We start from the raw sequence: 10,355 nt of genomic DNA on the forward strand, positions 1-10,355 counted from the left end.
GACATTGCTTTCTAAGTAGCAAATTGATGCTTGTTGATTAACCCGCATCAATTTGAGGGGGGCTGTCAACGGATAGCTTTGCTGTCCATATTTATTTCCATATTTGTTTCCTTGATTTATGGTTATTTTAATTAGCTTAGTATTTGATAGATTGTATAGGGATAATATTAGCAGATACATAGCTTTTCTCCATGTATGGAATTCTTTTGTACAGTTTATATAATAGAGAGAAGTCACAAGGCCAGCCATTCGGCCATTCATACATCATTTTTGACTTATTTCTGACAATATTAGGACATGCAACATTAAATTTCACAAGACCAAAAGGGATACTGTCCAGTCACAAAACCTCAAGAAAAGAAGAACGACATTGGTAATTTAGCTGCTTTTCAGCATGCTTGATTTGTTCCTACAAAGAAAGTACAAGGGTTTAATATCATGAAAATGCAAAGGATTAATACCTCGACAAGTTGAATCCTGAAATACTTGAACCTCACCTCATTTATGCGGGAAAAGAGTCGCGCAAAAATACAGGGAGTTAAGCCTTGTTGATCACTTGATAAGTTCTCTTCCAACAAGGCGTTAGCTGGTCCCCACATGGTATAAGTCTTTCCACTCCCTGTCTGGTGTAATCAATTTTTAGATACATGAAGAAAGCTAATGGGATAATTACATGTAAAATAAGATATGAGTGGAGAGGAATCAAAAGCAAAATAAAAGGTACCTGCCCATAGGCAAACACTGAACTGTTAAATCCAGCTAAACAATTTTCAATGAGAGGGCGTCCAACAAGCTGGAAAAAATCCAGCTGCAAAACAAACCTATATTTGAGCACCTTTTGGTAATAATGCAAATAGTCAAGTAGAAAAGAGATAATACCTGTGTCGAATCAATGTCAGCAACTGAATCAAATGTGAATGTCTGTCCATTGATTTTCAAAGCATCATTGCCAACTTACTGTACCATCATCTCCCCTTGTTCCTCTTCCTTATTTACAGGTCGCATTCGCACTATCACCTAATCCACACCATCCAAACTAGAGACATTAGAATCTACTATGTATACAGTTGGGCAGTAAAACTACTTAATAACATTCAAGAATATCAGCAATATATAACCTAGTATTTATTTTTAACCGTGTACGTAAATCTCCAATTTCTCTCTCTCTCTCTTCTAATATAGAACAAAAAAAAAATAATAAAAAATAAAAAATAAAAAAAGAACTCAACAATTTCTCGCTTTTCCTCACAATAACAAAACAAAAGCTTTAAAATTTACATTTTCTCAAGCTTGAGTCACTTTTTCCCCAAATACTGTCAAAATTTAAAAAAGATAATATCAAATAACCACTGAAAATAAGAAGATCGATATAATTACTTGAACACCCAAGTCGGGGACCCCAACCATTACGTTCTCGAGAAGTGTATCAGTGGCGAGCTTGCGTTTGAATGGATTGGGCGAGCGTAGGGGCAGTGGACTCTTAATCTTGGAAGATGCCTGAGAAGGTGGAAGAAGTGAGTTCAGATCTAACGGTGGAGCGTTTTCTTTGGATAATTTTTGCTTCTGCAATGACTTTAATTTTGAATTAGGGTTTGGAGACGACGAAAATGGTGACTCACATGAGTGGGTCTCTCTCAAGATTGTATTTCTTGGCTGCATGAAGTGCTTCATTCCGATCAGTAAACTACAGAGAAAGAGAGAGAGTAGGGGGCAAGATTGCTGAGATTGAGAGCGTTGGAGACAATTAGAAGAGGGGAGGAGAGAGAAATGTAGCCGTTAGAGAAGGGTAGACTTCTGAAATTTGTAAACAGAGAATGAGAGTTGATTATTCACATTGTGGGGAATTTATACCCACAAAAGGAATAAGAATGTGAGGATCAGAAAAAGGGAAAAGTTGTTTTAAAAGCGTGATAATCAAAAAAAGAAGAAGGTTTTGATTGATTTACAAGAGATGAAAAGAACATGGTCGCCTCAAAATAAGAGGGGATGCTCGTCAGATCTTGCTGTGTTGCCAAGAGAGGGAAAGTTGTTTTTTATGTCCCTTATGCACATTAAAACTTTTCTAATATGTTTATATCCTCAAAATTTAAAAATTTTTTATTATAAATATAATTTTTTGAAGAGACATGATTATAAAATCCAATGCCTAACACTTGGATCAATTCTTCAATAACTGATAACAGTACCTAAAATGCTTATATTCTCAAAAGATTTTAATCATATAATTAAGAACAATCTAACAGCATTACATCACATCTTCAAAGAATAACTAAACTTCAAAAATAAAATAAAATTCACAAAGCATCTTAACAATATTAAAGTTATTGACATTAATTACTGTTATATATGATATAATAATAAAAAAAACCTTTGGAGGTTTTCAAAATAACAAAATCTCCATGGTGTTGATAAATTATTAGTAAGACATTAAAACTTACATTGTTATAAGTTAATAAATATACTGTCATCAATTACCCTCTTATAATTAATTTTTTATTTTTTATAACCGAGGATATCTAGACCAGTTTACGCACACCTCAACTAATCTTCCAAACCTTAAAACTATCAATCAGATAAGAGTTCCAGTAATTATCTCTATTAACAAAAGCGAAAAAACTCAAACTCATAACTTCTTAAGTAATAGATGTAAGAGTCTTTATTGAACCGTTTGGTCACCCAGAAATAGTTTTCTATAAGTTACTTTGATACGTATAACTTAACGGCAGAAAATTTCTTTTATTTTTGAAATCTCAAGATAATTTTTATTATTATATCGTAAAGATTCAAGATATTAACTCAGATATTGAAGTAGTAATTGGAACTAATGGAGGTTGGCAAGTGTTGTTTTAAATGGAAGGCGCAATCAATTTATGATTTTGTCCGTAGCTGATGTGGATGAGAGAATATCGATAAATTAAAATAGAGAAAAATAAAATAAAACTGAAAATACCATGGCTTCGTTTGGTTGCATTTTGTGAATACTACTTTTAGTATTCCCAAAAAAGTTAAACAGTAAAATACCCAAAAACTCACAATATTATTCAACTTTTTTTAAACCTCCTAAATTTGTTAATTTAATTAAATATCCCTAAATATTTTTTAAAAAATTGCAAAAACACCCCAACAATCTACATTTACCAGATTCCGGCCACCACTGCCAGAAAATGGCCAGAATCTGGTAGGATGGCGCACTACCGGTTGAATCTGGCTGGAAAAGGCCAGATCTAAGGCCGTAACCAGTCAGTAACGATGGCCAACAAACGGTCGTCATTGACCATCAACGACGACCGTTTGTTGGCCATCGTTAACAAGCAAATACGGCCAGATCTGGCCGTCAATTGCCAGATCTAGTCATCAATGGCCATATCTAGCTGTAGATCTAGCCTTTGCCGGTCAGATCCACCGTGGATCTGGCCGGAAAAGGCCATATCGGCGCACGACCGACAAGATCTAGCCAGTCACGCGCCGATACGGCGACTCCGGCCACCCTCCGGCAGTGGTGGCCAGCTGTCCGTATTTGAGGGTGGGTTGGGGGTGTTTTGTTAACTTTTAATGTTTTATTATAGGGGATATTTTGTAAAAAAACAAATATAAGGGGTATTTTATTAATTTATAAATCCTACATTGTAATACCTGCCCAATTCAACTTTTTTTTAACTTTTTTCAAAAAACTTTTCTCAAAAACACAAAATTGTGAACCAAACGGAGCCCATCATTTTAAAAAAAGTTAAGTGGATGGTTGGCGTCCCGCCAAAAAACGAAGGTTACGTGGCACGTGTTTGAGTGTAGTGAAATTTGTCACTACCTTCTTTATTATCAATTAATGGCCCCTTGCCAACTCATGTGTTCTGAAAAATAATCATATTGTAAGGTCTTTTTAATTAAAAATTTAATCTAAATAATTCCTATACTATGTAATTACATTTTTATCCAATGAATTAAATTATTAATCACATTGTTACAATGTTTATAAGCTACAAAATTTGTTAAAAAAAAGTGCAATAATAATTTTATTTAATTGTGAGTAAAAGAATTATTTATTCACACAAATATGTATCAAAATACATAAACATTATTCATCTCTACCCAAATATAAGACCTTTTCTTGACTAGGAAACTTAGAAATGTACATTGATGAAATAAAACTTAGAAAATGGATCAGAAATCCACTACTACAAAAGAGTATCATGAGCATGCGTGGAAAGAAACCCAAAATAAGAGAGACAATATGGCATGGACAAGCCTTAAAAATCAGGATTATCTTCAAGGCCCAATTAAGATGGATAAAGAAAAAAGAGGTGTCCTCGTAGGGAAGTCTATTTTTTTTTCTTTTTTTTTTTCGACTATTTTAACCTTAATGAAAATTACCATAAATGGTGTAATAATTTCTAATTACACTCATTTTTTTTTTTTTAATTTTAACATTTAATTATTGCACAAACCCTAACCCAAAATTTTTTTAAATCATTGAAGCATTTGTTTTATTTAAAATACTTACTCATTTGATGAAAATATATTACTAATGCTATGGAGAAAACAATCACATAACAAAATGAATTTGAATCTCAAGAAGAAAAAATAACTTTCAAATTTGAGTTTAGGAAAAAGGGTTGTAAACAGAAATCTAATTAAGTTTGAAATTTAGGAAAATGAGTTTTAAAAAAAAGAAACTAATTAGACGTAATTATGCAAAGACCATTTTCAATATTAAATGAGGTTTAAAGAGATTTAAAAAAATAAATAAATAGAGATTTATTTAGTAATGTGGATACTGATCAATTTGATAGGACTAAAATCCACTTCCCGTGCTTAAATTCTTTTGAGACAGAAGGCCAGAGAGATGCAAAGAACTTGATCTTGTCCCTTAGGGTGTGTTTGGTTCAGAGAATGTTGGATTCTTGGGAATGTTAGATTAATGGAATGTTAGATTACCTTGAAGATTATTGGGACTCTTTAGGAAAATGTGTTGGTTAATTGGAATAAATTGATAGATATATTATATTAATACGTTTGTTTATGAGGAATAAATTAGTGGATATATTATTTAAATTACTAAATTGCCCTCTTTTTAAATATTAATATAATATTATTTTTATTATTAATTTTTGAATAATTTCTTTTAACCCCCAACATTTCAAATTTAGCTAAAACACCCTAGCTTATATAAAACTTTAATTTATAAAAAAACCACCCCACCGCCCCAAGCCATTGCGTATCACCACCATCTGTCGTCGGAAGTCGTCGAAAGTCGCTAAAAATCGTTGGGATTCGCCAAGAGGCTCCGATATGGCCGTTTCTAGCTATATTGATGGCCGAAAATAGCCATGTCGAAGTAGATCTGGCCGAAAATTGCCAAATCTATTCTGGCCATTTCCGGCCAAATCCATGGCCTTTAACGACCATATCTAGGCAACATATGGCCTTTAACGGCCATGAATCTAGCCTTTAATGGCCAAATCTATTTTGACCAGATCCATCAATCTAGCCAAAAATGGTCAGAATAGATCTGGCCATTTCCGACTAGATCTACTTCGATATGGCCATTTTTTGCCATCAATATGGTTAGAAACAACCATATCGGAGCCTCTGGGCAACTCTTAGTGACTCCCGACGACTTCTAGTGGTTGGCCAGCTATCGGCGGTGATGGCTGGGTGGTGGTGGTGGTCTACAATTTGTTTTGAATTCAAGGGTAATTTTGCCCAAAAACTTAATTAAATAAGGGTAAAATTGTAAAAGCCAAATTAATGTAAATTGATTTTAAAACAAGGGCATTATTGTTCAAAAATTTTATTAATAAGGAATAAAATTGTAACAAAAATAAGATAACCAAGTAATCTTACAATACCTAAGAAAATGAAGGTTATAAGATTACCTCTAATATTATCAACAGTAACTATTATTAGTATTGGAAGATTACTGAAATCTTATATTATTTGACAACCAAATGCAGTAATCAAGTAATATAAGATGACATAACTTCAGTAATCCTATGTAACCTTCAACCAAACGTCCCCTTAAAGCTTTAGTTTATTTTACGAGTTAAATCTTTTTGGTCCATAAGGTATGACCTAACTGAGATCCAATAAAATCGGATAATAATATTTAAATCCTTATCAAGTGTCAATTATTGAAATTGTTTTGCAAATATCTAAAATATTTTTAATCTATTAATTTTTATTTTCTTATAATTAGTAGAATTGTTCTAAACTTTTACCAAAATTCTTAGTTAGCAATCATTTATTTTTTTTAATTCTATTAATTTTTTATTTCATTCGCATTAAAAAAGATAAAGAGTATTTTAGACTTAAAAAAAATATAATCAAAAAACTACTACCTTATAATAGACCTGGCAAAACGGGCGAGTGGGCCAAGGACGGGCCCAAAACAAAAGGGTGAGCCAACTACGAGCCCAAAACGGGTCAATCAAAAAGAGTCTAAAATATTGGACCTGCACCCAACCTTATGCGGGTATGGGTGGACCCATGGGTATCCGTAGGACTGTACTGTTCATTCTAATTTTCAATTCTTGCAATTACACCCCCACAATTCCAATTTTCAATTCCAACCCACTCCACTCAGCAACCTGAAACACCGTCCCATCCACTCCACACACCAAATCAAGGCAAACCAAGACAAACCATCCTCCAAATAGATAGATTAATTGTAGAAAAGTTAATAAACCAATGGATCGTGGTAGTTACATACCAAACAGTCTAAACAAGTATTACGTATTCTCCAAAAAGATTCAAGAAATTCCATAAATAAATGTTAAAATTAGAGAATCTTTTTTAGTTTTTTATTAAATGGGTATGTTTTAGCCGAAGCAATAAAACCCTCTCCCATTTTAAACTATCGAAAACTGGTGACGCAAACAAATATAAAATCAATGTTTATCAATAGAAGCCATTGTTCACAAGTAAATATCTTCCAAGTTCCAACACACACAAAACACACATTCACCATTAAAGACAACAATAGTTATTACTACTTCTCTTTTTCTTTTTCCTTCATCAATTAATTAATGAAAAACCATCACTAAACCTTTGTGCATTCCCTAGCAAAGTGCCTTGGATTCATTCCCTGAGCAATCGGCGGTCGACAACGACGAAGAATGAGGAGAACTGGAAAAGCATCGAAGGTGGAGTGGACTTGGATTGGAGAAGTGCTGAAGCGACGGCGATGGACAATGAGGAGAATTGGAAAAGCATCAAAGGTGGAGCAGACTAAGATTGGAGAAGCACTGAAGCAATAGCGGTGAAGAATGAGGAGAACTGGAAAAGCATCGAAGGTGGAGCGGACTGAGACTGGAGAAGTGCTAAAGCAACAGCGGTGGAGACGTGGAGATAGAGTTGTGTTTGTAATGTGAGTGAGAAGGTAAATTGTAATGTGAGGAGTTAGTGATTTTGGCGTAAAATTGGATTTGGTTTTTTTTTAAAATTACAAACGGGTACCCACGGGTGTACCCGGTCTGCCCGTTTACAAAACAGGTCGGGTCGGGTATGGGTCCAAAAAAAGACCCAAATTTATGGACCCATACCCTATATTATTTACCTATATACGGGCCGACCTGTGAGTACGGACCCATTTTGCCAAGTCCACCTTAAGGACCTAAGTGTACTGTCAGATTCTCTTAGACCTGATTGTACTTAGGCCAAACATACAGGGACCAAAATTATTTAACTCGTTTTTTAAATATGTTTAAGACTAAATGGAGTTAATAAAAAATAGACCATGTTTGAGCATAATTTACCAAATTTACCATTCAGCAAAATCTTCTTTTTTGTGCGCTCTCTACAGTTTGTATACCCTACACCCTTTGCATGAATCAATGGTGGAGGCTATTCTAGGCCTCACACATCCATCAAGGTCGAGGAGGTCTTAAATGATTATAAATATTAGGCCACCCAAGGTTTGGCAAAATGACCTTTTCCCACCATTCAAGTTTCAAAACAACACTTTCCCACCCACCGTTAAGACCTATCAGTAAATTTTGTTAAGTGACATGATATAATCACAGTAAAGATGAAAACACCCTTCATTATTTGAATCTAAATCCAAATCCTTAGTTTGAAAAAAAAAATTAAAAAAGTGAACAAAAATAGTTGGTCGGAATACCAGGGAATATCACATGTGCTGTTTAATCAACTGATGCTATTGCAAATCGCCGGTGAGGCCACCAAATAATTCATGGATGTTCAACCCAAATCCATCACAAAGTAACACAAATCCGGTCAAAAATCCACCATTAAAAAATCACTTTTTTTTTTGGAAATGCACCATCAAGTAAACACGAATCCGGCAAAAAATTCATCACCAAACAACCTAAATTCGGCCACCCAAACACCAATCAACAACACACAAACCATTATTCAACAACACACAAAAGCTAAACATTGGGTTTAAGGGGAACAGGGTGACAAAAAATCACGTTCAAATAAAGGAAGTTCGCTGGTTGAATGCTTGAAGTGTTGGTTAGAGTCCAGCTCGTGACAAAGAGCTACCTTCTCTCTTAAAGAGAATCCTGATTTATTATTGAACACAAACAAATTGGAAAATCAAATGCGATAAGATGGTTTGAAAATGAACCCATTTAAATCAAGTGTCACTACAAGAAAAATTACATTCTGCAACCAATTTTTTAGCAACTAACCAGAATTAGTTGCAGAAAGGCTACATTTACCAACGAAATTGCCATTGGTCGGGCAAAGAGGATTAAAATTTTGGGGTCCACATATTCCAACTTTTGGCGTCTAAAGTTAATGTTCTGCGATTATTTTGTTAGTCGTAGAACAGGTTATTTTAGTGACTAATAAATTTAGTTGCAATTTTTAGCGGGCGATTTTTCCCACCATAATTTGACAATTTGCATCTAAAATATTATATTTTGCATCTATATTATTGGTTACAAAAAACAATTTTTTGCAACTACCCCTTAGTAGCTAAATTAGTTGCGAATAATTTAGAATTTATTAGTAACTATTATGATTAGTTACAAAAAAATGAAATTACCAAAATATCCCATATTTGGACAATAATTACAAGGGCCTCAAGGTATTTTTAGCAACAAATGTTTGTGTTCATATTAACAATAGTTGCAAAAAATTATATACAGCAACTAAATTCGGTTTAGTTGCCAATTTAAGTTGAAAAATTCATGTTCCCTCCAAATTATTAGTTCTTGCCATATTTTAATTATAGGCAACTATTACTAATTCTTTCCTAACTAAATATTTAGTTACAAATTGATTTGTTTGCAAAACATAATTATATTTAAAAATTAAACAACTAATTAAAAGCCTTACTTTTTAAAGTTATTTACAGAAAACCCTAACCTATATAAAGCATGCTTTTCCCCAAATTCCCAATCTCTTCTCCACGCAAATCCCTAGCCATTTCCCCAAATTTCCCAAACGCATAACCTTACCTAGCTCTTCTCTTCTAGACGTGTCTTCATCTTAATCGCGTTTGCCCGAATTTCCCAAATGCAAAACCTCACGTCATCTCTTCTCCACGCATCTTCATCTTTCAATTGATCTTTTTGGCTTCCTTCATTCATCCAATACGAGGCCGTCCCTAACCTCCCGTAAGTACAAATTTTGGTTCTTTGGTTCTCTCACATGGTAACATTGAATCTAATTTCAAATTTTGAGAAGCTGATGTATTTTCATGTATTAACATTGCATTGATTTCAAATACTTGATTTTTGTTTGATAACTTGTGAATTGGTGCTAATATATTATTTGTTCACTTAGAGGTCTTATTGGCATCTTACACTTTAATTTCCTTGTTATGGATTTGACTAAAGAAACGTGACAGTGAGGGGTAGGTTGAGGAGTATTGAATCTGTCATACATTTTTTAAAGAGAATGTTTAAGGCTAAATATCTTTGTGGGTCTATTCTTTATGCCAAAATGTGTTGTCAAAGTCTGTTGGTGATTTGGTGAATTTGGAAGGAAGTTTTAGCGGAATTTTAAAAGCTATGAGTTGTGTTTGTATTAGTCTGACAAAAACAGGGGACGATTAACTCTTTAAGTTACCTAAATCTTGATCTCATTTTCTTTTTATAATTTTATGATTTTTACTACCCTTTAAATAGTTTTATATCTTCAAAGTAGTATCTGTATGTTTCTTGTTTTGATATTGTTTTATTGTATCAATGCCATTATCATACAGAAAATACATTTCTTTTGCTAGGCCTGTGTGGATTTTGGACAAATGGGGTCCTGGTCAAGAATTGTGTTTATAATTTTTTTTTTTTTTAAACTTCTTTACCCAGAAGTTAAACGTAAAGCTTAGGATAAATTAGCCTTAGTTAGTAATTACTAATCTCCACCTATCCCTCATTTTGAAAAGA

General features: G+C 33.6%; 1 long non-coding RNA gene across 1 annotated transcript; it reads right to left on the reverse strand.

Moving 5' to 3' along the window:
- Positions 1 to 330: 330 nt before the first annotated feature.
- Positions 331 to 811, reverse strand: LOC116139420. Its single transcript, XR_004129451.1, has 3 exons — positions 725 to 811; positions 498 to 623; positions 331 to 409 (listed from the first exon to the last, which is right to left on the reverse strand). It is a non-coding gene; the product is annotated as an uncharacterized LOC116139420 (long non-coding RNA).
- Positions 812 to 10,355: the final 9,544 nt, after the last annotated feature.

This window comes from Pistacia vera, unplaced genomic scaffold (assembly GCF_008641045.1).
Source record: "Pistacia vera cultivar Batoury unplaced genomic scaffold, PisVer_v2 Contig110, whole genome shotgun sequence".
Classification (NCBI taxonomy): domain Eukaryota; kingdom Viridiplantae; phylum Streptophyta; class Magnoliopsida; order Sapindales; family Anacardiaceae; genus Pistacia; species Pistacia vera.